The 7,527-nt window shown below is 48.7% G+C and overlaps 1 protein-coding gene across 3 annotated transcripts in view; it reads left to right on the forward strand.

The window, feature by feature from the left end:
• Positions 1-1,245: 1,245 nt before the first annotated feature.
• Tbc1d1 (TBC1 domain family member 1) overlaps positions 1,246-7,527 on the forward strand; it is a 185,914-nt gene continuing 179,632 nt past the window's right edge. For all 3 annotated transcript variants that reach the window (XM_005359249.3, XM_026785238.1, XM_026785239.1), the window contains exon 1: positions 1,246-2,268. The gene's annotated coding sequence lies outside the window, so the exon portion shown is untranslated. The remainder of the gene's footprint in view (positions 2,269-7,527) is intronic.

The raw sequence follows: 7,527 nt of genomic DNA on the forward strand, positions 1-7,527 counted from the left end.
AGCTGTTATCAACCAAAGGGCTAGGTAGGCAGGCTGTTTCCTGACATCTAGAATAAGTCAGCTAAGGATTTAAAAAGACAAAACATTCACAGTTCTCTATTATGTGTTGTGTTCTAGGTGGATTCTATTTTATAAAGTCATATACAGTTTCTCACTATCATTTCGGGACACTAAATGCCCCTGGAAACTAGAGAGGTGAAGCAGAAATAACTGCTTGCCTCAAGGCCACCACGCCTTCACCAACCCAGATCAGGGTTATTGCAGGTTGCTTGCCTCTCCGTTATACACACCTCTTTGCTGGAATTTATGGGGAATAAATTTCTGGAGCTTATGGGGAATGAACTATTCCCCTGCCTCCCAACATCAAGACTGGGCCTAGGCTCCTCTACTATCCCTCTTCGGTACCCGAGCCCCGCCTTCCTATACCACCTGGCTTCCACCACGCTGCTAAGCCTCCCGCACTCAAGGTCCAGAATTTTTGGAGGGGGGAGGTGTAGGGGTAAGGGCAAGAAAAGGGAAGGAAGCAGTAATACTGAGGTGGCTCTGGCCTGCTCTGTAAGTATAGTCCAGCAAATCCTCTGTCCCTTCTCCCACAGGGGGGACTGCCAGGCAAGGTGATTAAACAATAGGTCCAAACACCATCTCTCAGACTCTTTGAAAGGTGGCCCTGGTGCTCCTGAAATGGCTGACTGGTCACCCGCCTCTACAGGTGGTCTGAAGGTCACAGAGAGGGAAGGATGACTGAGCAATGGGGTTCTGAATGAAACAATAATGATCTGATCCCGAAGACAATTTTAGTTTAACAGGAAAATCTGACCTGTTTTGCAGAACAATTTCCATAAACTCGTCAGTATTCTCCTCATTAGATTATTCGTAGCTGTATGTATTCTTTAACTCTTTTTTTTAAAAGATCTGAAACTACGCAGACAAACTATGCCGTAATAAAGAGCAAGCTATCCCCACACTATAGCTACAGAGTGTTCTAGATACAACCCAAGCTGGCAGCTCCCACTTGCAGTGCTCACTTTTCTTCCACCCCTTCTGCTCTTCTAAGTGAAACTGCCTCTTTAACCCGCTCTAAGATGCTCTGGGATGCTTTGGGAGCTTTTCGTGGCTCTCTGGCGTGTACACAAGCGCGCTTGCGTGCGTGTGTGCTCGGCGCGCAGGGAAGGAAAAAGCGCGCAGTCTGGGCTCTGCGTCACTCCCGCACCTGGTCAGAGATGGGCTTAGTGGTGTTTAATCCACGGAGGGCACTCCAACCCGGGTGTTTTCCTGAGTCCCTGATTTTCCTGCCTGGAGTACCAGCGTCCCAGCCTCCTTTGGTGCCCGGTTTCCTCCCTCTTGCCATTCGACCCCAGTGCAGGAAGAAGGGTGATGCGGGGGAGGGCTGGTGGCTGGGTGGCCTGCGGGTAAGCTGCGCAGTGATCCCGGTCAGTTTCGGAGGAGTGCGTGTGGAGGAGCTGGATTCTGGCCAGAGCCCAGGCTACGTTACCACCTGCTGAGAGCCTCCGGGGCCAAAGTAGCCGCGGTCTGAGCCACCTGCTATAAATAGGCTATCAAGAACACGATGTGCAAACGCACATCCCGCCGCGAAGGCCATTATCACTCGTGGGCCCGCGTCCCCAGCACGCGGAGAATATCCCGGGCCAGGACTTCTTCACGCTGAGGCTGGATGGGGCAGCGATCCGTGCACCTTATCCAAGCTCTCGTGGGGTGGAGCCTGGTGGCCCCTGGGCGGGCTGAGGATGGACCGCTGGGGAGCGAGGGGAGGGAGGCCGTGGAGGACCCGCACTGCAGCAGCTGTTGCTCGCCTGTGACTAGCCAATCTGGGCCGTGTCGCCCCGCCAGAGTCGCACGGAGCGGAGGAGAAGGGAGGGCATTGCGTCCTGTTCTTGGCTCCCGCGGAAACCACTAAGGAGATCCCCGCTGTTGCCCCCTCGCCCCCGCCCCCGCCTCCCCCGCGCTCGCCCAGCCGGGGAGGAGAAAACGCGAGCAGCGCGCAGACACCTCCTCCTCGGCTGCTGTCGCCGCCGCCGGCCACACCGCGGTGCCTGTTGCTGCAAGCCGCCGCGGGACCCGCCGTATCTTCAGCCCGCAAGAGAAGCAGCGCCAGACTGTGGAACGGTCCCCACTCCAGCTGCGTAGGGCGGCAAGAGCGCAGTCAGCTGAAGACTATGGACGCCTGGCCCGCCCAGGCCATCTTCAGGGTGCTGGGGAGCACCTACGAGCCCCAGCCCAGCCCGGAGCTCTGAGCGCGCCACCTCGCTGGTAGGTTCCACCTTGGGTCCCTAGGGTTTCGCTCAGCCTTCCACCTCCTGCAAGCCCCTGCGCTCCCTTAATGAGGAGAAGCGGCGGTCCCGCCATCCAAGGGCGTTGCTGCCGGGTCTCTAGGGGTGCGCCGTTGGGGGAGGGGGAAGAGAAAGGATTTCAGTGCCACCTTTTTGTCCCCTGCTTGGAGGGAACCGAAACCTTGATGCTCTCTGTGACTGGAGCGCTCAGGCAGGCTTCTCCCCAGCTCTTCTCGCATCTCCCGCCTCCCCCTCCCTCCCGCCAAATATCACAAGGGCGAAAGTGCTTGTAAGACTACCAGCTTGGGAGGAAGGGGTCAGAGTGACCCTAGGATACCTTTTCAAAGTTCAGGGTACTTTGCAGCGCTAACTTTGGCAGCTTCTCAGCGCACTCAACATTTCTTTCTATGGGCACATCCTGTCCTGGTCATTTTGAAACCCGGCTTAATTGTTTTCTAGCAGCTTCCGGATTGCTACGTGAGTAAGACTCTTTGAAATTTCACAGGTTGCAGTTTTCTTCTTTTCTGAAAGATGGGTCGTTTTGTTTGAAATCCGCCTAGGTGTGGCGTTCCCGGTTGTGATTTTTTTTTTTAAAAAATTTTAAATGGCTGGTTCTCCGGAAGTTGCTTAAAAAGGAGAAGAAATTGAAAGTGATGTTTGTTCCTCTCAGCAGACAATTGAGTCTTCAGTGCCCCGGTATTGTTGGATGGACAGGCGTTCACCTCATCCTTCTCTCACTCTCCTCTTAGGTGACTGGGAGAGTTCTTTTATTAGTAGAATCGGGCGTTGGAAGGGAGTTTTTGATGACCTAATTGAAATGGGTCACACCCAAGAAATTCGGCTATCTCTACAAGCCTAAACTTCTAAACTTTTTGCATTGCACCTACACTGATAAAAGAGCCTGCTTTAAGTCTCGCAGATGTGAAGTGGGATTGCTATGAGTTGGAGGATGGCCACGCTTGGCCTTTGTTGTTTGTGGGGCCTGCTCAGAGTGGGAGGGGTCTGAGGGAGGAGGAAAGGGCAGCTGTACCAAGAGGTAGGAATGCACCTTGCAGCCACTTACCGGGCTCCCCACCGGGTGTTCTGTCCTGCGCCTGGCTGAGAGCTCTGTAGCTCTCTGAAAGATAGAAGTTCTTTTATCTTTCCTTAGCATTCAGAGGATTGCTTCCTCTCACGCAGAATCAGCGTCTTCCTGACCTCTTGGGGAATCAGGAAGGTACGTGAAAGAGTATGTAAGGGGTGGTTTCCAACTGTTAGAAATGGGCTGTTGGGCCTCCAGCATGTCTGTTTTTAGGTGTTGGTTCCTATCAAATTAAAGACACTAACTCTCTAAATTTATCTGTAAGTCACCATTGATGGAGCATGAGCTACTGAATGGTAAGACGCGCCACTGAGTTAGAGGGTATCCCATAACATGCTGAATGGATTAACTGATGACCAAGAGACAATAAAGGGATCCATTGTGGTTTGATGGACGGCTTAAAATCAGTAAGGGGCCCTTAAAAGGGATGCTTTTTGTGGATTTGTTCAGTCATTTACAAACCAGTAGAAAAAAGGGGGAGCATTGGTGTAGTTATGAATTATTGATACCAAAGGATAGTTTTGCAATGGGACTCCCTGCCACAGTCTACCCTAGTCTGTCCCATGGAGAGCTCAAGGGCTCCCTGATCACCTTGGGGACATTCCTGGTTGGGTGACATCATGTCAGTGTTTGCCTTCTAACTTATAACACCTACTTTGTCACAGTTATCTGAGGGCATTTGGGGCTGGATGGCTGGAAGAACCCTGAGTGTTGCCTTTTCCCTGATTATCTATCCTTTGTCAATACCTGACCGACTGCTCCAGAAGACAGCCTGGACCAAGAAGACTGTAGCTGTTGTGCTCGTAGGAGCTATTTTGTGGCCCATGTTGTAGCCGTGGTGTTGGTAGGAGCTATGTTGTGGCCCATTGTTTTCTAGGCTGTGCCCTTAGGGAAGAGCTGCCTGTGCCCCCTTCTCTGCCACCTATTTGATAGAATAAGGGGCAACAAGGTCCACAGCTGCTTGAGAGGCTACTGTTTTAAACATGCTTCTCTTTTTTTCTCACCAAAGATAGCTCCCTGAAGCACCCCACCCCAGCCTTTCTGTGTAGGTCCCAGGCCCCAAAGTTTTTATAGTCACAAGGAAAAGTAAAACATACGCCCCCTGTGAGGACCGGCGTGTGTGGCTGGGCTGGCACAGATACTTTGCCCTTTCTGTGTCTGCCTTACTGCCCTTCTCAAGTTTAATGACCCAGGTAATCCCAGGGCTTGATCTGCCTCCCAGTCCGGTTCTGTTCTTGGACATTAAACTTGGAGAAGCAGGAAATGTTTATTAAAATAACTGGCTGGTCCAGCAATGAGGGTGTGCAGGGTTTGCATCCCAGGAGCAAGGAGATGGACTCTTGTCTCGAGTCAGAGCTGCTCCCATGCAAGCTGCTTTGCTGTCTTTGCCCTCTCCCCCCTTGCTTCCTTTTCAACCCCACTGAAATAGTTTAATGAAAATATTTTAAAAGAAGATTCCTCACAAAAGACATGATGTTCCAGGTCGGCTTTGGCTACATAATTAGTTTGTGACCTTCCTGGGTTACAGGCTACTCTCTCCAAACCCAAAAACCAAACAAACAACCCCCACCCAAAGATAACAAACTCATTTAACTTTAGCACATCTTTATTTATTTCTTAACAGGGTGGTACATACCCAATTCCTACTACTATAAAAGCTGAGGCAGGAGGATGGAGAGTTGGAAGCCAGCCTAATTAATTAAACAATATTCTGTCTTAAAATGAAAACAAGAGGGGGCTTGGGATATAATTCAGCATTGGAATGTTTGCCTAGTATGGATGAGGCCCTGGGTGCAATTCTTAGTACAAAAACAGATATAATAAAACAAATATCATATATAATAAATGAATCTATATTTCCAAACTAAGAGAATACTTATAGGCTTGTCAGAATTTATGGACTTACACAGGTAGAGTGCTTAAAACATACCTGTTATCTAATTTAAAAATTACTGCTATTTTTATGTTTATTTATTTTATATTTTATTTCCAACATTAAGTTTGAATTTGAAAAGCTATGAAAAATTTAGGTACAGCAGTCAACCTACACCAGTGAGAAAGATGTCTGAGAGTGAGAAGAACCGGAGTCTGTGCATGAGACAGGTTCAGATTCAAATCTGCCTTCACCATTTATTAGTGAGAGAACCCGTCTGTGAAATGGGAGGATAAAGTAGACCCTTCTCAACTGTGGGAGTCCAGAAGGGCATCTGCAGCAAGTCCAAGAAGAGGAGAACCCAAGAGCCAAAAGATACAGGTTCAAATCCTCACGCTGGGCTTAGCCATTTGACCTTAGGCAAGTGCTCTCCCTGGAGGGGACCACCGTTTCTTTTCTCTCAGTTGTCTATGGTTGCTGTGAGTTAAGTTAGTTAATAGATACACAGCGCTGTTTGTGTTGACTGTTGTTACTACTCAAAGCAGCCATGCAGGAGGGAAGATTACACACACACACACACACACACACACACACACACACACTGGCTTGAATTAGCTCGGACTTTTATAAGAAGCCATTTCAAAATGTTGTCACTTGACATGTCAAGTTAAAGAGGCACACCCCAGCACTGAGCACCCCAGAGGGTGAGAAAGTGAGACCACTGTTTTCCGGAACGCCATATCTATAACTGCAAAGGATCGCCCTTACCTGATCACTGCCCTGGCTGGAGTAGAAAGAAGTGACAGGCCGTGTTCTTAAGCAGTCGTTGTACACGATACAACTTGGTGGATAGCATCACCAGGCAGATGTGTGTGAGAATTGGAGGTCATAGCTAAAGAGGGGAAGAAGGAAGGGGCCGGCTCCTTTGTAATAACGCCCTTTTGCGAGAACTAATATATTCTTGCAGAAAGAGCCCACCCTACCACAGGAGTATTGCTCTCTTCATGAAGGTGGCCATGATTCAATCACCTGCTACTTGGCCCTACCTCTCAAAGTCCACCACAGTCACATTGCATGCCAGGCTTCCAGGACACAACCCTAGGCCACCCACTAAAACCATATGGAGCCCTAGTGCCCTTCTGATCAGGTGAGAGCTGAAACTGCCTAGGCTATTGGAGAATTTTATTCCACCCTCTGTGTCCTGGGATGGGGTGATATGGAACTAGGAAGGGAGAGGGTTCCCCCTACATAACTTGTGAACTCTACCCTGGCTTCTCCTGTGCTTAGACTCATAGACTCCTCCCCCCACCCCACACACAATTTTGTTCTTAAATCAAAGACGGAAGCAGCTTTGTATCCTCACACAATGTGGGGGACATTTGGTATTCTGCATTATGGAAATTGCATTCACCAGATTTCAGAAACAGAAGAACCTCGGAGAGGATTTTATTTTATTCTCCTATAAGAATAAACTTCAGATTTTGGAGAAGTTAAGTCACTTGCTTTTTCAATTTCACACTTGAAAGTGTTCTTACAGGGAAATTGAGGTTCTTTCCAGCTTGGGGATGGGAGTCCGGGACTTGGACTGTCCCAAATCTGTCACTAAATTTAGACAAGCCACTTCTCCAGAACCCAGTCCCTTCATTTCATATATGAGGGAAATTTGTGAATGGCTTGAAAGGACCAGGCTCCCTTTAAAGTTTCATGATCCCAAGCTCATGCTTCCAGGGTTATCAGGGCTCGTTAACAAGATTACTGAAAGGGTTCTAGAAAAAAGACGCTCTTGTGTTTGTTTGGGTAGCTGCTATGTTTAAAGGCCATTCTAAAGGGTCAGGCTTGCATATGTGTGACTTTACTAAGAAGAACCTAATCAGAACTCCCACTGGAATAGCAGGGCATGATTTTCACTGCTTGGGTATAAGACAGAAAGGGACCTCTAAATAGGTGGTTCTCCTTGGTGTTTAAAATGCAGAAGGTTCTCTGCTGAAGATGATGTGATTTGGGATAGCTCTGAAACAATGCGGTGGTTTGCTTACATTATGCAATAGTTTGTTTATTCCATGATATTTTTGATCAAAAAGGGATATGATTATTTACCTAGTCTGAGTTATCTTGAATCTCATTGTGTTAGTTACTTTCTTGTTGCTTTGGTAAAATACTAAGCAGAAAGAACTGAAGGGGGAATAGTTCATTCTGGACTGTGGTTTCCAGAAATACCAGAGTGGATCAGCCTGTGCTGCTGGGATTGAGGGGAGGAGAGGGTCCAGCCTGTGCTGCTGGGATTG

Source organism: Microtus ochrogaster, linkage group LG1 (genome assembly GCF_000317375.1).
Source record: "Microtus ochrogaster isolate Prairie Vole_2 linkage group LG1, MicOch1.0, whole genome shotgun sequence".
NCBI classification, from domain to species: domain Eukaryota; kingdom Metazoa; phylum Chordata; class Mammalia; order Rodentia; family Cricetidae; genus Microtus; species Microtus ochrogaster.